The 25,926-nt window shown below is 39.7% G+C and overlaps 1 protein-coding gene and 1 pseudogene across 2 annotated transcripts in view; one reads left to right on the forward strand and one right to left on the reverse strand.

Annotated features, from left to right (window-relative positions):
• MYO3B (myosin IIIB) overlaps positions 1–25,926 on the forward strand; it is a 428,494-nt gene that overhangs the window by 364,917 nt on the left and 37,651 nt on the right. The gene's annotated exons all lie outside the window — the stretch shown is intronic.
• On the reverse strand, positions 7,065–7,544 carry LOC123780892 (large ribosomal subunit protein uL15 pseudogene; annotated as a pseudogene).

Genomic DNA, 25,926 nt, shown 5'->3' on the forward strand with positions numbered 1-25,926 from the left:
TTTGGATCTTCTTTTGCTCAAAAAAAGAGATGAGAACCATAGCTCTTTGAAATGTCCAGCTCTCAGGTTTGTCTTCTGTAGTTTGCTTCACCACATTTGCAGAGGTACAGGCTTTTGTCCCTAAGATATCTTCATTTGTGAAATGACAGGACTTTCAATAGTGGTTTCAGCTGGACCTTGGAATATTAGGGTGAAGGCATAAAAGGAGGCTGTGAAATTCCATGGATCATGGATTTAAATATTTAGATTTTTAGATTCCAGAGTGCAGTTGCTGTAGCAGGAATCTGGCCATGCTACCAGAGCTGAGGAAGCCAACTATTTCTTTGAAAGGTTGGCTGTCCAGGGACAAGGTCTACAAAAATGAGTTCAGTGACATATGTGTCCTATTAAATAAGTTGGTGTTTAATATCCAAAGATATTTTTAGATATCCAGTCTTCCATTTTTCCCTTTTAACCTTGGGGAGGACAAATGGGAGGAGAGAAAAAACAAAAAAGAGAAACAAAATCTTAAAATACTAGAAATTCATAAAATTGTGAATGTCACTTTTTTGGTCTGTTAATTATTATGCCTATACTTTCGCATGACTTGGGGCCTGAATATTATTGCAGGGAACACTAGAGTGCTAGCTTTGTTTCCTCTTGTCTGTATGTAGATTTCTTTTTGTCTGTATTCAGCTTTTCCTAATGGCTCTTCACCCATCTTTCCAAAAGTGAGCTAAAGTCAGTGTCTCACTTTTGCATTTCCCCAGGGAAAAAAAATGCAGCTTCCAGAAATATTCAAATAGTATGTTTTTCTCTTCACACCAATGTGGTATCTGAGGTTAAAGCAATTATATAAGATACCCCCTTACATCAACACACATCAACAGCCTCTGAAGGATTTTGCAATAGAATCCATGAAGCTGCACTTGAATTGTGTGTTAACCCATAAGCAGAAGAGCCATTTCCTTCCTGGGACCTTATGAAAAAGAGACTGTAAAACGAAGCTGGATTATCGTCTCACGATTTAAGTTTTGAACTGTGATCCATAGAAAACTGAGAGTTGTGGAAATGTTTTGCTTTTATTTCCTAAATCCTAGAATTCAGGTGACTTTGCCAGTTGATTTTCCCCCCCTGCAAGATCTGGATCTTTTAACAATGTCCTCATTATAAGGTGCTGTGGATTATTTGAACATGAGAGTATTTAGTAAGTGCTTCATCTACCTAAACCTAATTTAACTAACTTGAAAGAGGATTAAGGAGACTCAGACACTGGTATGATTGTGGGGGAAGATCCAAACTAATCTTCTGAGCTGCCACAACCATTGTTTCAAATGTTTGGGAATCAGATTTAGATCTCATACACAATTTCAGCTGAAGACAGAGTTTTCCCATTTGGAGAGAGAACGAACTTCTCCCAGCTGCTGTAACAGGAGCTGTGATGTTTAAAGGAAAAGTATATATCAGTTTGGAGTTGAGTTGGTTTATCTTTTTATTTAGCTTCTTCTCTTATGCTAGAAAACCTTATTTTACTAGAGATAAAAATTAATCTTTTTTATATTAGATCCTTGTGAACAAAATAACAGAATGGCCCCATTTCACAGATGAGGAAACTTCTGCTTCTAAAGGTTAGGTGCCTCGTCCACACTCATGCAGCCGGAAAGTGTCGGAGCCAAGATTCCACACAGACTTTTCTCACTGCCAAGCCTGGGCTCTGGACCACCGTGCCCTGTTGTCTTCCATGGCAAACATATTTTATTCTACTGAATGTCGTAAGATATGTCTTAGTACATTTGGACTGCTAGGACAAAAATACCACAGACTGGATGGCTTAAACAACAAACATTTATTTCTCACAGTTCTGGAGGCTGAGATGTCCATGACCAAGGTGCCAGCACATTCAGTGTCCGGTGAGGGCCTCTTTCCTGGTGCCCAGACAAGGGTCCTTCTGCTGTGTTCTCACATGGCAGAAGTCGTGAGGGAGCTCTCCTGCATCTCTTTTCTAAGGGCACTAATTCCATCCCTAATCACCTCCCAAAGGTCCATCTCCAAATATCCACATTGGGGATTAGGATTTGAACATATGAAGTTTGGGGGGGGGGTGGAGACACAAACTTTCAGTCTATAGCAGACCCCTAACCCTGCTTTGGGGTGGTTTTCCTTAATCATTGTATGGCTGGCTGTGCTGATTTTATTCAGGAAGTGACCATTCGGATTATTTGTCCTTAAGGAGACAACCACTTGTATATTATTCTGGTTTAGTTTTGGATTCTTTATTTACAGTTTTTCTGAATGGTTTTGCAGATCTCCAGGCAGTTCTCAATTGGTACATAGATATCAGTATAAATATTTATCCTACAAATAGCAGCACCCAGCAACCCATCTGTAAATAAAAGCAGGAATTTGAAGTTCCTTATCCTTAAGCCTATTGCTATCATTGTTCCCTAATGTGGTGCTAAGAACATTAGCAATCTTTGCGACATAAATATCTATCCCATCATCCTGAAAGACTCACCAGTAACATCTCCCTTACTGATTTAGAATTACCTCCTAAAAGCCTGCTGTTAACCTTATGTTTCTCAAGATAGATAACACTTAGATTTCTTTTATCAGACTAGCTAGCTGTCTTTCATCTAGCAATGTGTAATTTCTGAAGGAATTAGAGATGTTGGTGGATGTTTTTGAGCAAGAACAACTAAAAGACTTGTTCATTTCTTGAATATACATTCATTTGTCATCTGCTGTGATCCAGGCCACAGAGGTAGAAAGATGAATATGATTCTATACCTGCTTTCAGGTGGGATACTTGTTATTATATTATTATACACAGAATGAAATGGGAGCCCAGTGTTAGGGCATTTAACATGGACTTGGGAGTTAGGGAAGAGGCCAGAAGTAGATGAGCCTGGGCTGGTTCTTACACAGCTAGCAGATGGAGTTGTGTTGGAGCAGAGACTGAGCTCTAAGGAAGAGTTGGAGATAAACTGGAAAGGTAAGTTAGGTATTAGATCAAGAAAGGCCGTGTGTGCTGAACTGAAGAGTCCCATCTTTGTTCTGAAAGTTATGGGGAACCATTGAAGATGTTACTCAGAGAATGACATGGTCATTTAGAAAATTGCCTTTGGCTACCATGTGGAAAATAGATAGGATGGGGCAAAACTGGAAATGAGACTACCAGAGAGGTGGTCGCTGGGGTCCAGGCAAGAGATTGGTAAGTGAATTAAAGCAGTGAGATAGATGGAATGATTCCCACAGTTGGGATAAAAGTGGAGTGTACAAGGCCTGGTGGCTGGTGTACAGTGGGACTAGGAGAGGGAGCGGTCTGGAATGAAACACATTTGTTTCTGGCTTGTGCTCTTCCTGAACACATTGTAGAAAAGTGGTGCCTTTTCAACAGTTTTTTAAGGCACTGAGTCTCAAAGGCAGCTGTCGATTGTGATGAAATGATACTAGAGAGATAAGTGTGAAAAAAGGGTCAGTCTTTTGGTATGGAAACAAAACACTGCTGGTCATGTTGGCATTTCCTCTACCCACCACCAGCACAGGCCCCACCCTCATGGCCAAGGTTGGCCCTGCTTACACATGATGCACCCCTGGTGCAACATGGCAGATATTCCACTGGGTGATGCACTTGCTTTAAAAAAAAAAAAAAGATTGATTAATTGATTGATTGATTTTAGAAAAAGAGAGAGCATGAGCAAGAGCAGGGGGAGGGGCAGAAGGAGAGGGAGAAGGAGGGAAGCAGACTCCCCACTGAGTGCGGAGTCCACTGAAAGGGCTCGATCCCAAAACCCTAAGATCATGACCTGAGCGGAAATCAAGAGTCAGTGCTTAACTAACTTAGCCACCCAGGCGCCCCTGGGTGATGCACTTCTTGAAATAATTTCAACAAACATAAATATCTATAAACATATGGCTTAATTGAAGAAACAAACTGTAATATGTGTTGTGAGTCTATGCCTGGTTCTCATTTTTCTAGGCCAATCTATTATGAGAAATAATTCATGTCACGTCTAGTTTTCCTTTAGATATTCCTGGCCCTTTTATCCCTTAGTAATTTGCCATATAAATTCCGATCTTTCATATTTGATATCCCAGCTGTGCCTTGCACAGTTGGTCTCTATGTGTTTTACTAGTCAGGGATAGGGCTCAAGTGAAAGCTTTATATTTTCTAAGCTAGATTGTGAACTCTCTAAAGCAGAACCACTCTCAGTAGAAGATATCTGTTATTCTGGAGATTGGGCTGCTTCTAGGAAATACTTTATGTACCTAGACTAAGTTGTACCAGCAAAGTTTGCCTGAATTGCGAAACTGCATTATTTGATAACTAGTAGGATGTAGGATGCTTGTGAGTCAGTCAAAGTACAGAAACTACAGAGTGGCAACTGAGGTGATTAATTCAAAATGAACACACGATTGCATTCTTCCAGAAAGAGCTGCATCCGGGCTTAAGAACATAAGCTTTCCCACGGTCCAAGAAGTCTATCAATTCCATTATGAGTCTGGGAACCTGTTTATTTTTTAAAGTAAAATGAACAGCTGACAAAAAGCAATTAACCTTGTAAATAAGCAGGAATGATTTCTGGCATTTAGTAGCATGCAGGTTATAGACCTTTGATTGACACAAAATTCTCCTAGAAGTATTTTGTATCATTAATTGAATAAGCTCTAAGGGGAGGGAATGACTGTCCTAGCATAAGCTAGAAAATTATTTTAAGTTAAGAGGTAAGGCAATGCCAATATATTTTTCATGATACATTTTTTAAGAAAAGGGAAAAAAGTCTAAATGACTAAGTGTGCTCATCAGTAGATATATAAACGGTCCTGTTCAAGATTAATTTCCATCAATCAACGATAGTTGTTCTTTCCCCCTCCAGCTTTTCTTGAGTTAATTAGTAACTATAGTCCTAGTTAAGTTTAAAGTTTCTTTAAAATGTGTTCAATAACTGCCTTGTAATTGTATCTCGTTAGTGCTTAGAGCGGAATATGTCTTAGAATTCATCAGCCAATCACCCCATTTTATGGTGGAAGAAACTAAGGACCAAGAAAGTGAAGTGACTTGCAACAGCTCAAAACAAAACGGCTTTCAGAACGCTGAAGCACTTAGTATAGCGCGCGTGTGCTTGTTAATCAGAAAAGCTTTCTTGTGTTCTGTTCGCTGGAGTTAAGTAAATTCCAAAGCCTTGAACTAGTTTTGTTCTGAAATGTGACCATTTTGATGATATGCGCACATGGTGGGATCTCATTAACCTTTGTCAGGTTTAAGCAATATTTAATTCTAATTGGCGTCATTTTCAGTTGGCCATTATTTAATTTATTGAGATTGACCAGTGTAATATATGGTTTTCAGGATTTCAACACAATTTAGGGATTTTTTGCAATGCAGATATTTTCCTTTTGCCCAAGGCAATAATAGACAGGGATGCAAACACTGCTTTAAAGACGGTGTCTGCTGATTTACATATTTTAAAAGTATTAAGATCAAAGGTAATGAGAATTTAATCCATATGGCATGCAGAAGATAAATAAGAATATTAATACTGTATCAAATACTAATTAAAAGAAACACATGGATCTAATTTTAAGAATGTAACACAGCGATGAAATACTCTTTGTAAAGTTAAGACCTGATTCTTTTGTAAAAAGGACAGTTATGGTGAGTTGGGTTTCCCCCCTCAGGGTGAACGACTGGCTGGTTCATATATATAGCTTTCATAGAATTATGATAATAATTATGAGACAGCGATTGTGCTTTAACAGTTTACAAAGTGCCTTCACATCTTTTTTTCTTAAAGCAAAATTTTTAGTTCCTAGAACTCTTACCCTGATTTCAGTGAAGTGGAAATGTGCTCATAGAGGCAAATGACCCCGGACCTAATATCAATTTTGATCTCAATCTTAATCTCCCTCTCTTCCTCTCCTCCCACTCCTTCTGCTCTAATGATGATTACTCAGAAGGGTACAGGGAAATAAGCACTTTCATTCATCTAGAGTAATGGGTGTGTACATTGGTATATTTTTAGACTATCTATACAACTATCTATAGACTATCTATATTTGTATACTTTATACTAGCCATCTCACTTCTAGGAAGCTACTTTTAGGAAATAATCAGAGATATGGTCAAATGTTTATACCTAAGGATGTTTGTGGCAAGTGTAAGTGAAAAATTTTAATAAACCAAATGTCTAGCAAAAGAAGGGTGTTTAAATTATAATGCATCTTACATGATGTAATAGTAGGGAGCTGTTAAAACCATGTTTACAAAGACTGTTTACAGTTACCAGCAAGTGTTTATATTTAAATGTTAAAAAAAAGTAGAATAAAAGATATATGTTGTAATTTTTCATATATAGTTATGTACACCTACATATTTATATTTATTTTATCTGTGTCAGAGGTCAGCATATATTTTCTGTGAAGAACCAGATTGTAAATATTTTAGACTTTGTGGGTCATAGGGTCTCTTGTTCAGCTCTGCTGTTGCAGGGTAAAAGCCACAGGGACAGTACATAATCAAATAATCATGGCTGTATTCCAATAAAAGTTTATTTAGGGACACTGAAATTTTAATTTCACATAATTTTCATGGACCACAAAATATTATTACACTTTTGAATTTTTTCATCCTTTTAAAAATGTGAAAACCATTCTAAGTTCATAAGCCATACAAAAACAGCAGGTTTGGCCCAAGAGTTATTATAGTTTACCTTATGGAAAGAAATACCTTAAAATAGTCAATTACCTCTGAGTAACAAAATTGTAAGAGGTCCTTATTTTCTACTTTAATATTCTTACCTATGTGTTCTACATTTTCTTTTTTCTTTTCTTTTTTTTAGAGTAGGGGGAGGGGTAGAGGGAGAGGGAAAGAGAAAATCTTAAGCAGACTCCATGCCCAGTGCAGAGCCCGACGTGGGGCTCGATCTCAAAACCCTGAGATCATGACTGAGCCAAAATCAAGAGTCAGATGCTTAACTGACTGAGCCATCCAGGCTCTCAGGTGTCCCTCTACACTTTCTATAGTATGTACGTAATACTTTAGCAATAGGAAGAAAAGAATACACACTATTTTTTTTAAGCACTTGTTAGCATTTCATGAACCTCCCTCCATGTGGCTTCACGCTACTAGGACACAGCCGCCCCACCACACACATACCCTTAATCTTCTCCTCAGCTATTCTACTAAAGAATTTGGGCTTCACCACGACAGGCTGTTTGGGGAGTTTTCCCTTCCCCAAAACTTTGTAGTAGCCCAATCACACCCCAACAATGATAGGAGCACCTCCAGTCTTGTTTTTGGCAGCATTTGCCCATGTCAGCTCACTGACCAAGGTCCACAGTTTGTCAAGGCAGAAGCTCTTGTTCCTGTTTAAGTGGTCATGCCTCAGACCAAGTTTTCTGAAGTGACCTGGGTACTATGTGTCAAAGTTGATCCTGTGGTAATGCGTGACACCAGCATTACCCTGGCCTCCCACATGCATCCAGTGCTTGCCAATGTGGCCGTGGCTCTCGTGGTCCCAAAGTTTCCTGGTTGTCCTCAGTCTGCATGGCATGTTGGCAGCCCAGACAAAAGAGCCACATTATTTTTTAAAAGAAAGACCGTGTCCAGGTTTAACAAATGGTAAGTGGCAGGGGCAAGGTTTGAACAGAAAACCTTTTTACCTTGCCCATTGACTCCTATAATCTCATGGCTAGAAGGATCTTTAGAGATCTATGAATAGTTCAACCCTTTAATTTACAAAAGAAAGTGAAGACTCCAAAACTTAACAGCTTGCTCAAGATACAAGGCAGTCAGTGTGAGAGTCCCAGCTGGCCCCAGTCTTACAGTCTTACAGTCTTACAGACTCCATGTACAGTGCTCTTTTGACTTCCTCCATAGGCACATTAGATGTAGGCAGGATCAGTGGGTTTGTTTGTTTTAATCTCCAAACCACTTTTATTTTGTGTGTACCCTTCCCTTTGTGGTTCCTTTTATAAAAATACCCACAGCTGGGTCTGTAAGCTAATATGTGAAAACACCAGAAGCCTGGTGTCCTAATAAACCTTTATAAAAGCACCCCATATGTGGAACAAGGTAGCTAAAAGAAGAAACATTCGTGGAGTCAGCTTTGTCAAAAGAAGAGTCAATTTATGAAGGCTTGGTGAGGTGGTTCACTGTCAGCCCTCGTCTGTAAGAACATGACCCTGACCACCCCTCTCCATGGGAGCTTCTCTACTGCCCCAGGTCCCATCCAGGCCTTTAGAGCTTCTCCTAGTTGGCCTGCTCTCTGACTACAGTCTTACCTAGTAAAAGGGCAGAAAACTAGAGCCAAAGGTCCTGGGTTCTGGTCCTAGTTTCTACCTCTTCGCTCTACAATCCCAAGAATGTTTTAAGGAAAAACACTTGGCTGAAACTCTTGTCTTTCATTTTCATTCACTAGCCAACATTTCCTGATCACCTAGAATTATATCGAGGTCACTTTGCTAGGCTGGGCTGGGGACAGAAGAAGTCAGTCACTGCTGGCTCTCGGTTTCAGCAAAGTGGCAGTAACTCCCCTCTCCACTTCCCAGAGAGCCAGGTATCCAAATTAAATTATCTATATGAAGTACTTTGAAAACTCAAACACTATGCAAATGTGAGAGGCCATTTTTATTATGTGTCTTTGCTTCTTGCTAAAGAGTCAAAGGCGAGAGGCTAAGGCTTTCACAATGTTTAACCAGTGAGGGAGGGCAGAGGGAGGCCCTGAGAGTTTCAAGATCTCAGGTTTCTAGAAGTAACGACAGACTGTCCTCAGGTCTTTTCCTCCCACTGGCCTATCAATATGCTAACACAAAGAGCTGAAGGCAGCGCCTATGGAAGTTAAGTCACTTCTGGGTTGTGTTTAGTTTAGATTTGTACGTGTTCTTATGGCTCTGAATTCATATCCCCAGGATATTAGAAATACCAACTAAAAAATTAAAAAACAAACAGACTTCTATGCTCTTATGACCAAAAGAACAAATTTAGAAAACCTTTTCCTATTCAGATAAAGATTTATGGTATTTTTAGGTTGTAGAGGGGAGGCAGGTTATAAAGGATAATTCTAGCAGAAGTGAAACAAAGGTCAAGGATTTAACCACTCTTTAATATTTTACCATATTCACCTTATATGGGTTATATACCCTGTGAGGGGCTAATGCATGTATATAAAACTGCATCTTAAAGAAGACTGCATGGTCCTTTATGATCACACATATGTTTAATTACAAGATGACTTCATTGTAAGGCTTTTGCTGGCAAGTAATTGCACACCTAACTCAAACTAGCTGAAACAATAAAGAGGATTTATTGGCTCACTTAATTGAAATGTCCGGGGTACATGAGGTATGACTTGGTCAGGACTTCAGGCTCTGTTCCTTGCAATTCCCTTAACTCTGCCATCTCACATAGGTTAGCTTTATCCTCAGTTTGGTTCCTCTGAAGATGGCAAAAAGGCTGGCAGCAGTTGTTGACTTTACATCTAAACAAAACTCTATTCACATGGAGCTAGAGCCTCCGTGTTCCAGAATTTGACCGACTGCCCTTAACCAATCTCTGTGGCCAGAGGACTACTGTAGACTAATTGGCTGGTGCCTAGGTCGTATGCCTCAGTGATGGTAAGGAAGTGAATGGGGTTACCCTGACATAGACCTGTTAGGGCGCATCCCTGGATCTGGGGGTGGCCTCCATCTCTCCCAAATAATGACGGCTATGCATTATGGAAGGTTTGGAATGGCCTTGGAGGAGACAACAGTGTTCATTGTATCAGTCATGGTCCAGTCAGGGGATGGGAACCACACCAATTACTTTAACAGAATTTAACAACTCTTTAGTCATTAACCAACATTAAAGAACTGAAAAGGCAAAAGGGGAGCACTGTAGTATCCCAGAGATAAAAACGTTAGGAAGCAGCTACCACTCCTAAAGCTTGAGGAACAAAGAGAAGCTGTTGTGACTGTTAGAACTTAGGCTTGGATTTGGAGCTGAAGCCCAGACCTCTGAGTAGGGTCATGTCCAGCTGGTGCTGGTGTCTGAGGGAGTACAGTGAGGCTGCTTCCGCTAGCATGAGACACAGCAAAATGGAACTAACCACAACTGTCGGAATCAAGCCTCACCGCCAGGGTGAAAGTCTGTCACTGTGCTGATGATGACAGGTGCCAAGAAAAACAAGAAGAAAATGTGTATAGCTGCTGTAGTCCTTGTTACTGTAAATGCTCATTAAGATATAACTGATGTTTATCATTTCCTTATTCCTTGCTCTATGATCTCTCAGTCAAGATCTCACCTTGTTGAGATTCTTTACCTGGCAAGGTAACCCACACTTCTTTCCTGAAGGGTCTGAATCTTCAGGGGTTCTTCATATTTCTACTTACTGTTTTTTGCCATTAACTTTTACTATTGGACCCGGAAGTAGTGAGAGGTACCTCAAAAATATCCTGGGTTCCAGACAGAGTCCCCTTTGTCCCCATTATGTAGCCCCAATTCCCTGATAATCAGCATCAATCCATCCTGCAGTGTGATCTCTTTCTTTGCCTGATGGTTCAGTGGCATAAGGGGTACAGAATGCCAAGTGGCAGTCTCATCTTCTAATCCAGTGGCACCATTGTGGCCTCCCCTGGTGGAAGCATTCCTTTCTTGGGTACCTAGACCTTCGAACCAGGAAAACTCAAAGTTGTGGGGACAAGAAACAAAAATTCTATATAAAACTAATTTAATTATTTAGAAGGTAATTTAAAAATCAGAGTAGATCCATTATCTCTGATTTATTACTCCCTTGAAAATACATTTTTATCTCAAACTTTAATCTCCTGGCAGGCAAAGTCTGTGACTGGTTCGTGTTTGTATGTCCAGGGGAGCCTCTTATAACACCTGTATCCGAATAGGCAGTCAGTAAATGCTGGTTGAATGTGTAGGTAGATAGGTAGCTAGATATGGCCTAACTGGTTAGTATCAGAAGACTAAAAATCTTTTCATTTTCATTTTAATATTGCTAGCTCACGCATGAAAGCTCTGGATTCAGTCTCTGGATTCATGAATAAATTCTAGTAATCTGATTCAGCAACCCCATTTATGAGTATTGGGTTGAAGATTACAAGTATAGTAGGTCTCTATTCCCTTCAGAGTGTCATGGCTTTTGGGTAGTGTTTAATATTACTGCGTACTTTAAAATGGAAGATCTTAAATTTTAGAAGATTCATTTTCTTGCATGTGACTTTAAACAGGGAAACATTTCATTAGCTCCTCTTCCCAAGTCCTGAGGAGCTCCTGAAATGTGAACCAAAGCAGTCTCCCGCTGCCCGGAGCTCTTCCACAACCTCAAACGCTTAATGAAAATGTTTTCCTTAAACCTCAAGCATTTCCAGATATTAAATGTGAAGAGGAAAGACTTTGCAAATTTTTCTACAACTGCAGGGTATGTGGAAATGTGTGTGTGTGCACGTGCACATGTATGTGCATGTGTACACGTGTGCACATATGCATGTACGTTTTTGCTGTTTAATACTTCTGACATAAATTTAATATTATGCCCAAACACTCTCTAAACACAGCCGTATAAACAATACCTATTTGAGGTATTATCAAGGGTTCATTAGGAAGAAGTAGGAGGAGTATATATCCTCCCCAAACACAGCCAAGCTGTCAGCCTGAGAGAAAGTAGATTCTCACATACACAAGGTCACGATGCCCTTAGGACTGTAATGCCTGGAGACCTAAAATGGGTTGTTTGGGGGAGGACGCATGGGTGGACAAAAGGGGTGACCAAGCAGTTTAATTTTAATTAGACTGATTTTACTAAAGCACAATTTTAAGGGCTGGCCTGGACTTTAAAATAGAACAGCTGTTCTGCATTTGAAATTTCATCCTCTCCTGAGCTGCAGTGAAGTAGTTTGTTTTAAATAAATAATATCAAAAGTAGTTCCCTGTGAGAAGGTATTGGAAATTTAGTGAACATTTTCCGTTAAAGGATTTCAAAAGCTTCCTAAGGTAAATATAGTGAATACTCTTAATTCCTGCTAAAATGTGCATTTTACATAATTTATACTTCGTTAAAAATATATTAAATATCCTAATCTGTTAATATATTCACCGTATTATCCACACTTTGCACTCATTTCTCTGAACTAACTGATAAAATATTCACGGTGTTCACTCGTAAATCTTGCTGTAAAGAGTAGATGTTATGGTCTCAGTAAATAGACCCCCCCCCCCACACACACACACGTTCCCCAGGAATTGTGCTGTCCCCCGCTGGTGGTGGCATTACTGAAGGAGGCCCAGACAGCTTACTGAAGGCTTGTATCTTTACTAGTAGGCTCCAAAGAGCTTAGCACTTTGTTAGAAAAATGACTTTGTTACAGAAATTCTATATAGTATAGGGAACAAGTTATTGTTTTTAAGAAATTCATATTCTATTGAATGGAATTTTCTATTCTAGTCCATAAATCCTGGGCAAACTGAAAGTTTATGGTTTGAATGTAATTACTCAGCATGTTTATAGAGCTTGTCACTATAGAAGCAACTATTCGTATAAAGGCAGTAAAGTACACTTCTTAGTTGTATAATAAGATGGAGAAACTATGACCAGCAAAGAACTGGAGAATCAGCATCACCAGATTTAAAGACTTGTAACTTATAAACAATACTCTTTTGGGACAAGATCTCTTCAAGTTATTTGAGCACAATGGGGCACTGCCAGTTACAGCCCCAGTAGTTAATGCTTTGGGGGGGGGGTGTGAGTGTGTGTGTATACATATACATATATATAAAAATAAAACATTTCCAAACACCCAGATGAAAAATAGTACAAAAACACCCCCATAATAATAGGTCTTAATATCTTACCCGATTTGAATTCATGTTTGGTTTTTTTTAAAGTTCAAATACTGGGGCATCTGGGTGGTTCAGTCGGTTAAGTGTCCAACTCTTGATTTCAGCTCAGGTTATGATCTCAGGATTGTGAGATTGATCCCCACATTGGGCTCCATGCTGAGCATGGAGCCTGCCTAAGATTCTCTTCCACCCTCTCCCTCTGCCCCTCCCCCCTCTTAAAATTTTTTTTAATAAAAATAAAAAAATAAAAGTTCAGATACTATTGAAATCCTCCATTACCCTATCCCAGTCCTATTTTTCCTCTCTTATTCCTATGGTAATCACTATCCTAAATTTTCATCCTCTAGCGTGTTTTTAACTTTTTGGTAAATGCGGTCCAGGGCACACTACTTCAAAATCCATGGAACCTTGGCATATTAAATATGTCAAGCTGAAGGAATTTGAGAAATGGCATGTGCAGGAAGGACTTTCTGTCCTTTCTGTCCTTTCTCTGAAGCAGGTCATCAAACCTTCATGTGAGAGGTACCCTCCCTTTACCAGAGAGGGATCTGACCCAACATGCCCTTGCTAAGTTTCCCCAGTGTGCCACACTTGGCTCACCTTTGTCCTGCCACATCTTTCCACAACTTTTCACTCTTCAACAAACCTAGCATAAAAACAATCAGGTTAACCATTTCTTCAGGTCTTTATTTTTGTATGAAGGCTCCTGTGTCTCATAAAATTTATATTTAATAAATTTGTTTGCTTTCCCCCCTCTAATCTGTCTTTGTCAGTTTTATTTTCAGACCCCGCCAGGGACCCTAAGAGGGTTGAGGAAAATTTTACTTCCCTACAGTAGGCAGAAACCAATTTATCCTGAAACTAAAGAATCTTAGACTCAGAGACACTCACTCCCATTGCTTCCTCCCAAGACCCAGAAGTTGTCAGGGCCATTGTCAAAGAAGCATCCTGCACAAGAGGCGGGAAGTCTGGAGCAACACCCAAGCCTGGAGTGCATAATCCTGGGGCTGCCAGGACTACCTCCATAGCCTCACAGCTCCCAGCAGCCAGAGATGTTGTGCCCCTGGCTCTGATCTCATGATATTCAATCATGAGGGAAGAATCTGCTTCCGGCTGAGGGGCCATGGCCCAGGCTTCTCTGGAAGCCCTGCTGAGAGAGGTCAGTTGGTCACTCTGCTATTCATGGACAGAAGTGACGGGGTTGTGATGCTTAAAGAATCTTTTCTAAACTTTTTTTTTAAGATTTATTTATTTATTTATTTATTTATTTATTTATTTATCAGAGAAAGAGAGAGAGAGTGTGTAGCAGCACAAGCAGGGGAATGGCAGGCAGAGGGAGAAGCAGGCTCCTTGCTGAGCAAGGAGCCCAATGCGGAACTTGATCCCAGGACCCTGGGATCATGACCTGAGCCAAAGGCAGACACTTAATTGACTGAGCCACCCAGAAATCCCTAAACTATCTTTTTTCTTAAATTTGTTGACCAGCCATGCTAGAGAAAAGATGGATTTATATTTTTATACCTTCTATAAAAAATGTATTAAAAATTGGAGCCAAAGAGAATGGTATTATAAAGAGGTGTCCAATAGTTACATTTTTTCCTCTGGATTTTGTTTGTGGTATTTGTTGGCTTTTAAAAATTTATAGTTGTGATTTTTTTCTTATTCAAAATTAATATTTAATTTTGTATCTAGTTTATATTTATAATTTTACATTCTTTTTCTTAAAGAAGACCCCCCCACCCACAATTATTTAAGTTTCAGACCCCACCAAAGATTACATATATGAAAACATAATTAATGTATGTTTTTAAATTTCATATAAATGCAGATTATATTTATTACTCTGCAAGTTTATTTTTCCCTGTAAATGTTTCCAATATTTGTCCATATTGATACTTGTAGCATTATTTCATTAATTTTGTGACTGCAACATCATCTCTATTGTCTTTTTCATTGACATTTAGGTTGTTCATGAGTTGCACTATTACAAATGACACTGTGACAGGGGTGCCTGGGTGGCTCAGTCAGTTAAGTGTCTGCCCCACATCAGGCTCCCTGCTCAGGGCAGAGCCTGCTTCTCAGAACTCTCCTCCCCACTTGTGCTCGCTCTCACTATCTCTGTGTCTCTCTCTCAAATAAATAAATAAAATCTTTAAAAAAAAAATGACACTGTGACAGATGTACATGTGTCCTTATATACAAGCACAAGACAGTTCCTGGGTTGTCTGTTTCTCTAGAAACAAATCACTGGGTCACACAAAATGCGCATCTTCTACTGTTCAGAATATTGCTAAATTGCTCTTCAAAACTAAAATACAAATTTGTACTCATACCAGAAGACTATGAGCCTTCCTTTTCTCCATGACCTCACCAACCCTTAGGATTTTCGTATTAAAAAAAAAATTTTCCAGTCAGAAACACACAATGTATCACTTTCTTTGCTTGTCTCTGACTAATAATAAAGGTAAGCACTTTCTCATATGTTAATGGTCATTAGAATTTTTTTATGAACTGCCTAAAAAACATGTCTTTTGTCCATTTTTCTATTGGGCTGTCTTTCTTTCATTGATTTTTCAGAATTATTTCTACACTATAAATATTACTTTTTACAAGTTAGATGCATTGCAGATATATTCTCCTGGTCTGTGTCCTGTCTTCTGTATTTATATATAGTAACTTTTATTGAACAGATGAATTTAATTTTAACATAGTTTTATCGGTTTCTTTTCTTTATAGCTTATGCTTTTTTTGTGCCTTAAGAAATCTCTCTCCAAGCTCATAAAGATATTAAACTTTTTTAAAAATTTTAATATTTTGTGTTTTACATGTTAGGTACTCACTCTACCTCAGGTTTCTCTTTACGTATGACATGAGAGAGGGATCTAGTTTTCTTTCTTTGTATATGGATAACCAGCTGGTCCAGCTGTACCTGTTGAATAGTACATCCTTTCCTCAGTGATTTGTAAGGTAGATCATATTCCTTTCCTATTGCTCTCATGACAAATTACTGCCAATTTAGTAGCTTAAAACAACACAAATTTATTATCTTACAGTTCTTGAGGTCCAGAGGTCCAAAATGGATTCTGCTGGGCTAAAATCAAGGTGTTGGCTCGGCTGCATTCCTGGCAGAGGCCCTAGGGGAATATTTGTTTCCTGGTTTTTTTCCGGCTTCTGGATGATTCCTGCATTCCTTGGCTCATGGTCCCATTCTTCCATCTTCAAAACTGGCTGTAGCCAGACTAAGTCCTTCCCATGGTGCCATCTCTCTGACACTGACTCTTCTGCCTCCCACTTCCACTTTTTAGGAGTCTTGTGATTACATTGGGCCGACCCAGATAAACCAGGATAAGCTCTCTATTTTAAAGTCAAGTCAGCTGTTTAGCAAACTTCATCCCATCTACAACCTTAAATTCCCCCTTAAAATGGAACCTAACATATTCACAGATTCTGAGGAGCAGAATGTGGACATTGTTGGGGTAGGGGTGGAAAGGAGGGAGGTGGGTGGGCATTATTATGCCTACCCCATAGATAAGGCTCCAAGTCTGTTTCTGGGCTTTCTGTTGTCCCACTGATTTGTGTACCCCTGTGCCAATGCCACGTTTCTTAATGACAACAGCTTAATAATAAATTTTGATATCTGGGAGACACGCTCCATTGCCCTCCACACACAGTGGTGTTCTTCATATTTGTCTTGAATAGTCTTGCTCTTCTGATCTTCTATATGAATTTAAGATTCGCTCATCGAATTGCATAGGAATTAGGCTGGGATTTTGCCCTAAATATGTAGTTTAAATTAGAAAGAATTTCTGTCCTTGGAAGTAAAGGACATTGTATTTATTCAGTTGCTTCAGTTTGTCTTTTATATCATTCAATAAGGTTTATAAAACATTTTTCCTATAAAAGTCTTTCATATCTTTCCTTAAAATTTATTTATGAATTTTTGTTAAAATTGTTTGTCTACTACTGCCTAATTACCCCAAAATGTAGTGGCTTACAACAACAACAAACATTTATTATCTCACAGTTTCTGAGGGCCTGGAATTCAGAAGCAGCTTAGCTGTGTGAATCTGGCCCGGGCCCTTCCATGAGATTTAAGATGTCAGTGAGGACAGTAGTCATTTGAAGGCTTGACTGTGGCTGGAGGATCTGCTTCCAAAATGGCTTGGAAGGAAGCTTCAGTTTCTTACTGGCTCTTGGCAGAGGCTTCAGTTCTCCACACAAGTCTCTCTTTAGGGCTGCTTCTTTTAGTGTCTTCATGACAGGGTGACTGGCTTCCAGTCCTAAGAGATCCAAGAGAGAAAGGTTGAAGCTACAATACTTTATGTGACCCAACCTTGGAAGTCACAGACCGTTATTTCTGTGGTATCCTATTGATTAAACAGGAATCCCAGGAAGGTGAGGGCACGGTTACTGGAGGCCCTTTTAGAGGCAAGCTACCACACTTAAATTTTCTGTTGCTGTTATAAATGGGATTTTTTTTTTGTATTGTATTTTTGAATTGGCCATTACTGGGATATGGAAACACTATTGATTTTTGTATGTTGATTTTGAACATCAGCTTGCTAAACTCTTATCAGTTTCAATAGTTTGTAGATTATCTCAGTTTTCCTGTATGTCCATCATAGTGTTACAAATAAGAAAGTTTTACCACTTCATTTCCAATTATACCCTTCTTTTTCCTTGCCTTATCATATTGTGTAGAAGCTTCAGTACAACATTGGATATAAGCAGAGTTAATGAGCATGACTGCCTAGTTCCTGACTTTAGAAAGCCTCTAGAGTTTCACCTCTAAGTGTGATTTTTGCTGTAAATTTTTAATATATTTTATGAGGTTAAGCACATCATTTTCTATTCCTAGTTTGATAATACTTGAGTGTTATATTGCATTGAAAGCTATTTCTGCATCTATTTAGATGAACCACAGAACTAAAGTTCTACTTTAGAGCCTAGTTTAGTCTACTTTTTTTTTTTTTAAGTTTTCATTTATAGGAGCACTTGTAGGCAGGGATCATTCTACTTAATTAAAGAATTCAGTAAACAGGAAGCAACTATTATGTGCGAGGCATGAAGTATTCGGCTAATGGGAAATAGTTATAAATAAGATAGAGGTAGTCCCTGCCCTCATGAAATTTACAGAAAGGAAGAAAGGCATTTAAAAATTATAAACATGAAAGGAGAAGTCCAGGAGGCAATGGGAGCATATAGCAAAGGAACATAGCTTAGTCCACGGAATCAGAGAAGACTATCCTAGGAAGGCTAAAACTAAGCTTAGACTTAGAGGAGTAGAAGTTAGTCTCATACAATACAGTAGGAAGTGTGTTTCAGGCAGAGGGAATGATGCAAAAGCGCAGGGGAAAAAGTGGAAGAGAATATACAAGGAACTAGAAGGACTGGAAAAAGTCTAGTCCACCTGGCACATAATGTACCATTAGCTTGAGGAATAGGCAAGGGACGGGCCTTGAACTCAGACTAAGGACTTGGGATCTTATACTACAGGCATTTTCTGTGATTCCTTAACAGGGCTCCTTGCTTGCTGGTAGGTATTAATTAATGTTTGTTCAAGGATTAAATACGAAGGTCAGTTAGATTTCCTTCTTTCTACGCATCTCCTTGGTAAATGGAAAATCCCCAACACTGCTTCTCAAATAGCTATAGCCATTGCAGCTCCAGAATCCCCACATGGGTATATGGTAGAGACTGCAGGGTGGTGAAAGAGTTGCTAAAAACTAACCTTAAAGCACAGTTAAATTGTAGGCCCACTGCTTCTACTGAGATTGTGTGTTTACTAAGGTGATTGTGGAAGGATGCTAGTGCTAATTATGGGGGGGGGGGTGCCCAAAGCTGTGCCAAACTGTCATTTGGCTCTGTGTTTGGCTGCAGCCTTCCCTGCAAATTTGGGTTTTGCTCAACCATCACAATTTTAGTGAAGCAACTTAACCTCTTTCTGATTCGTTACAAAAGCTATTATTTACTTTATGTATAATGATAACATTGTACTTTTGATGGTGGTGGTATATGTTAATGAACTATCTTCTCAGGCAAGAATCTTTTATGGCAATTTTAACAAAGCTATAAAAATACATATGTGCAGTGGCAAGGAGCCGAAAAATGTGTGTCATTATAACAAGTAATAACAACCCAAAAAGTTGAGGATCATATTAATCTAAGAGATACCCCAAGGTTAGGCAGACAGTCATTGTAAAACAGACTGTTGATTTATAAGTTACCTTTTATCCACTTTTCAGGAAGAAAAAAAAAAAAGTCTTTGCAGGGGCAAAGGCTGTTTCACCACAACATAACTTTGTGAAGTTCTAGGACTATAAACAGATTCAAGTTTGTAATGCCTGGAGACACACTACCAGTAGGTCTGGAGGATTCCCAGGAAGCAAAGGGACAAGAAGGGAGCTTCTGGGATTTGATGTCACTCGGAGAAGCAGTTTGGGGAAAGTTAAGGGTGAGGATGTGAAGTTGAGTGTATTAACTGCCACTTCCTTTCTTAGAAAAACTGCACTGTAGGCTTTGAGGCAAATGTGTGTGGGATGGAGTCAAGCCTTGGAAGAACATTGTTTTTGAGGGATGACGACCTCACCGCCCTTCTCTCAGTCCTTTACTCACCGCCGGGGTCACTGCACTCCGCCTCACATCCCTAGTTCAGCCTGCTCTGAACCATGCCGGGGTGGTTACCCAGTCGGGGCAGCCCCGACCTGCAGGAACCCAGCGAGGACTCTCCTGTTTCCCTTTGTCTCTCGCCTTTCCTCACAATTCCCCTTCTCTCATTTGGTCCGGTTTCTTTCTTCTCTTTTCTTCCTCCTCATCTTTTTCTTTAAAAAATAAAAATCCAGCAGGAGTTGTGACCTCTAGTTCCCCCAGAAAAGTGCAGTAAGTACCCTACAATAGGCTTTCAATATTTAAACCTTCCCTCAAGAAAAATAGTTGTTGTTCTCTCTTGGGGCCCAGGGGAGAGACCAGGTAGGACTTTCTCTTTCACTCTCCCACGGAATCCCTTCCTGAGCTGGCTCTCTGGAGGTCGACAGACCCCTTTCAGCAGCAGCTTGCTTCGGAGGGTGTAAAGTCAGCACTTGGTGAGGGCACATGACCCTTCTCCACAGCTGCTGAACTAGCCCTGGACAGAGGATTGGGAGCCCAGCCTTGCCTGGGGCCCTCCCCCTGACAGCTGCCACACTGCAGAGCCCAAACAGAACTCGGATGGACTTTCTGCTTCAGTGTTTGAGCAAATCTGTGTGTGTGACTAACTCTTGTCTCCCCTACCAGATTGACAGATTCTTGAGAGTGGGGATGGTCTCATTCCACCTCTCGTCCCCATGCAGCAGGGACCCTCAGCCGTCTGCTCCTTTCTTGCATACTCTTCTCCCACAGGAACGCCCTGGTAACGTCACATCACTTCTAAGTTTGCCTTCACCATTCCACTGGCCACTCTCAGGGTTTCCGTGAGAAACGACAATGACAGGTCAAGGCTGGAGCATCACTTTCCTGAATTTTCATTTTATTTAGAATCACTGGTCTCTATTCACTTCTGAATCCACTCTTTGATCGAGGAATCCATTTTTGAAGAGTTGCATTTCTCTCTAGAAGAATCAAGATGGGTACTAGGCTTATCTACACATAGTAAATGACAACAGTAACCGCTATTTCATGAGGATTTTACTCTATGCCTGCACCTGGGTTAAATGTTTTTCCACATAGTATCTTAAATAAGAAAACATCTTTATAAGACCCCAAAGTCACACAGCTGGCAAACACTACCACCTAACCTCACATTCAGGTCTCATGGTGAGGAGGGGAAAATTTCTATCCAAAAATGTTATTTTTTATAGAGAGCAATAGCCTTTGAAAAAATTAAACCTCAAAAAGCAAGCTGATTTCCAAGGCACCTGTTTTGTTTTCAGCGTAGTCTAGCAAAAAGCCATTTCATCCTCTCCTGGGCCTGTCTTCCTTTCTCGTCCTCCATCTGCAGTCATAGTCACACAACGGCCCGCAACTGGACCGGTACGAAAAGGTCGCAGCACCCAGATTTAGGGTGTCTTCTCTACCTGCCACCAGGAGCTGGCAAACAAAATGAATCTGAATTTTTTAACTTGATTTTAAACTTCTCATCTAGGATGTGGTTTCCCTGTGGGGCTCTATTTTTGTGGTATACCTCCCTCTAACCAACTTGAAAAATATTATAAAATGGAAGTGGAGGAGGTGTGGACACCTTTACCAAAGTTAGAGATGAAGCTTTTTTTTTTTTCTGGTTTATTTTTTCTCAGACTCTGTACACCCATCAACGGTTTTCATGAAGTATTTATTTACCAATTAGTCAGCAGTATGAACTGGTTGATTTAATGATCTCTCCTATGATTTATGCATAACTTTTATTAATTGAGCCTGTGGAGATGCAGGGCGGATATAAATTAGTGTGGGAAATGTATCACTTGTCATTCCTTTAAGCAAATACAGTTCTCCTCAGCTATCTTTGCTGTCTTTTTCCCTTTAAGTTTCTTGAATTTTAGGTAAAGGGGTCCATTAGTACCAGGGAATACTCAGGGATTGGGTATTGGTTTGGACCTTTCACACTTGTTAACATGGTTAACAAGACCTTTTATTGATCTGTAACTTGACTCTTAATAGTTACAGAATTTCAAAGGGAAAAGGCAATAAGCTGAAGTTAAAAGGCAACTTAGAATTTCCAGCATTGCCATCAGCCAAACAGGCTGTTGATGAGTTATTTTTAGGCTGTCTGCCTTTGATTCTGACCCTTAGGAGGAAAACTGAGATCAGTTTTCAGTAGACATAAGGTAGTTACCTTGGAAATCTGGGATGCTTTCAACAAGTCAGCATAACTGAGAACACTTCCACCCTTCTCAGCTCCTGAGCCTCAGATCCATGCTCCTGACTGTTCCTCCTCTAATACAGTACTTCTCAAACTTGACTGCACATTGGAATCGCCAGGGAAGCTTTAAAAATGTCCACCTGCCTGGGACCCACCTCCTGAGATTCTGATATAATTGTTCTGGGTGTGGCTGGCCATTGGGATTACTTCAGATTTCCCCAGATGACTCTCTTGTGCAGCCAAGGCTGAAAACTATAACTCTAAGGATGTGCACAGAAAGGAAGCCTGATAAATACGTCTTACGCATAAATTCCAGCATGTCCTCAAGTTGCAAATGCTTCTGCGAGCCTGAATAATACATCCCAGGTGAACAGCCAAGAACGGTTTCAGGAATCACTTGAGCATGTCTTTCTTTTACGGAGGAGCAAAAAGTCTCTGTTCTTACACCCAGCTCACCTCTGGGGAGCTCAGGACAGGAAGGAGCAGCCTGTATGAACAGTCTGCTCATCGTCACCACCTGCCAGCATTTTCATCTTGACTCAGGCAGAACCACCCTCACTTACATACCCTTCCATGGTTTTCCAGGAGCAAACACTGAATCACACTGGGCACAGGCAGGCTCTCAGGCTCACCCCCTTGTGACATTTGTGAGATGACCAGCCAGTATGAGGGGTACTGTTTGTAGGCAGTGGACCAGACCCAAAGGAACCAAAGCCTACAGCTGTGGCCTCGTCAGCAGCTGGCTCTGAGCCAGCACCTGAGTAAGGCAGTGAGGAGAGTCCCAGCTCTTGGAGTTGGCAGTCATGTGGAGAAATCGGAGAAATCGCACGGTGTTCAGGGAGTGGTCTTCTTATCTTAACTTAGGAAAGTGGCACCGCTGTTGAAGTGGAATGAAAACTAGAAAGTAAAAGCAAGTCTTCTTCTGATACAGACTCTGTTATAACCCACTTACAGATCACTGCATGTCTTTGGCCTTGACTTTGTGATACGCAGCCCTTTGTTTCGTCCCCTTTACCCTGTGACCTAAGGTTCTTAGGCCCAATCGATTTTCAGTTCCTCTGCACTAGACCCAACAGAAATACCAGGCTGAGAGCAGTACTTTTCACAGCAGGCTGGGCCTCGCCAAAGTGATTTATGTGTTTTTACTTGGAGACTATATTTTAATGCCGAGATTTTTCTGATTATCTCTTTGTGTGCACCCGCTCACCACATGGGCTCTTAATTTAGAAAATATTCAGCAATTACATGTGGAATTGATACTTTACATAAAAGCAAAAATGGTGCCTCTTATGTATGTTACTGAAAAATTTGATGTCTTTTATTTTTCTGGCAATAGAGATATGTGACCCAAAGAAATTGCTCATTATTTTCCATTTTCTGTGAGATGAAAAGTTCTTAATTTAAAAGCAGAGCTGCCCCTGAATAAAGGTCACATGGTGGAAATTTTGGTTTCAGTGGCTCTGAAGACTTTGCGAGGCACCAGAGATACTGCTGTGTTCTCATGAAATTTAATTACTGATGACCCGGAATCAAATCTAAATTTGATTTAAACTAAATCTAAAATTCTTGAAATTAATTCTTATGTCAAAATCAGATATTTCAGGGGGCGCTGGTCTGGTTCCATGGGTAGAGCATGCGACTCTTAATCTCAGGGCTGTGAGTTTGAGCCCCACGTTGGGTGTAGAGATTGCTTAAAAATAAAATCTTAAAAAAATAAAAATAAACAAATAATAAAATCTTAAAAAAAAAATGAGATACTTCAGCTTCATGAAACATAATTCTTCCAGGAACTGCTACTTTGACACTTGATTATCCAAATATTTAACAGTTTGTATAAGCAACACTTAAGTAAAAGCTTTGGAACTCAATTTGGATTTTTAAAAATGAATCAGTATATTGGTTTTCCGTCTTGCCAAGTCTGCCCAGTGCCAAATAAGCTGAATGTCAGCATGTTAGCTGTCAGGGCACTTTGTGATGTAGAAAAGTAATGTCAACCAACTGTAATAGAAAGCATTTAGATAGCATTGCACAACTTCCTTTGCAAAACAACAGTGCATGACGTGGGTCTTTAAAGTGGTTTTGTTGAATTCACACTTACACAGATAACGTAAAGAAACAACTACTCCCAAACACAGAACCATAAAGGATTTATGTCTTTATTAGCTTGGTCAAAATATGACTCAAACGTGTCACTTTCTGTGGTTAATATTCCTATCACAACCACTGCCCAAATTACAGTGAACTCAGAGGCAAAAGGTGTATATACACATATCTCTGTGTGTATATGTATAATTCATGATTTCCTTTACATATATTTATATGCTTTTATATTTATGTATGTATTATATATATATATGATATTATATATATATACATACACACACACACACACACAAACACACACACACAAAGGAAATAGGAGGTTACTGTCCAGAACAAAAATCTTTATAGAGTTACTTTCTTTGAAAACAACCAACAGCATTGGAGAATGAATGTTTCCTATGAATAAAAGGACAAAGATTCAAAATTGAGGTTTTTTTTTTTTTTCTCAGAAGTTCTATCTTAATATTTCTCTTTTGAGTAGAAGAGTTGTTACCCAAGCTGTTTGGAAAAACTGGAAATACTCTTCAGTATTTTGTTTTCCATCAAATGAAATTTCTCATTATGCCCACACCCCCACATTAACATATTTCATTTTTAAGCTACCTGTATTGAGGGAGCCAGGCACAAAGCAGACCGCAACCAACCAAACGCTCTTCTCTCCTCACACCAGCTAAGGCCACTTTCTTTAAACTTGGTTTCAAACATTTTCATTTCTATTACCAAAAGTAATGCACTCTATTTTTTTTTAATTTTTTATTTTTTTGCCTCTGAACTCTCTGAATCAGCAAAATCCAATTATCTAAAAGACCTTTCTTTCTTTATCTGTACATTTCCCTCCATGAAGGACAGGACATGAAGCTAAGAAAGTCTAGCTTAAAGAAAGGAAGTAAAAAGGAGGGGACTAAAAAAAAAAAAAAAAAAAAAAGTCTGCTGCTCTCTTTTAAACCCAGGCAAGGAGGATGGAGAGAATTTCCTGGAATGTGGGCTGTAGTATCCAAAATGGCTTCTTTCCTTTAGGACCAGGATGCTGCTGGGAAAAACACTTGGCCAAACCGCTTTCTTCACACTCACAGCCCCTCAGACTTTTGACTTTGCCAGGATGTCTTTGTCAATTAACTTGAGAGCATATGTCTGAATATTCAGATGCCACAGAATCCTGCTACAGTGAGCTGGCGGAAGAAAAAGGTCATATTACCACCTTTGCTCTCAACAAAGTGTGAACATCATCAAACTGGGCCTTTGGATCCTTTATTATTTCTCCCTCCCTACTTAGAACTTTTATTTTTTCCCAATAGCCTCAGGCATGATAATTTTTTCTTTTCTGAGCGAAATCTATTGATACAATTATTTAATTTAGGTTTTTGATTGCTCTCCTTGGAGCACCAGCGGATTCCTGTGGATTTAAGAGCTTGAGTCATGTCAATATGTGTCTGCAATGTTAGACCTTCGCAAATGCTAATCTCATTCCCAGAAGGCCTAAAACTCTCGGGTCTCTGTGTTAAAGGTACATAGGGCCTCTATTATTTCCCATGATGATGCTAAATGAGTTCAAACCCCATTCTCTGAGATCAAAAATAAAAAATCAAAGAGGTGTTGGGTTGTAAACCACACCATTTCACATTTCAGCGGGCGAAAGAGATTTTCTATGAAAACGTGAGGTTAATGACAACAGAGAGGTCAGTGATACAAAGGATGGCTAACAGTCATAAGTTGGCAGGTCCAGTGTGGGAAGGGAGAGGGAGGCAGAGCAGGACAAAAAGACTTTTTTTTCTTTTTTGGGAAATTTTCCCACAGCTTTTCGCCAAAGCCTGGAATCATAGAACTTTAGAATTACAAAGGATCTTAGAGGTCATCTAGTGCAGCCCTCCTGATTTACAGGTGGGCACCATACTTTCTGGTTAACTTTCTTAGTATCTCTTCCTCCAGCTTTTGGCTAAAAAAAATAATGTGTATGCGCAGAAGACACAAATATTATGTATTAAACTCATTAAAAATGCACTAAGCTTGATAGCATAAATTTAGAGCTTTACTTACCAGCAGAATTCTCTTACACCTACCATTTTGCAATTAACATGCACTCACTTCTCAATTCAGGGTAGTATATTCCATTTTCTAATACTTATTCCACACCAGGCATCCCCCCCACCAATACACACACACATTATCTTATTCAATCCTCACA

Source organism: Ursus americanus, chromosome 1 (assembly GCF_024610735.1).
Source record: "Ursus americanus isolate L20-20 chromosome 1, mUrsAme1.1.p, whole genome shotgun sequence".
Lineage (NCBI taxonomy): Eukaryota > Metazoa > Chordata > Mammalia > Carnivora > Ursidae > Ursus > Ursus americanus.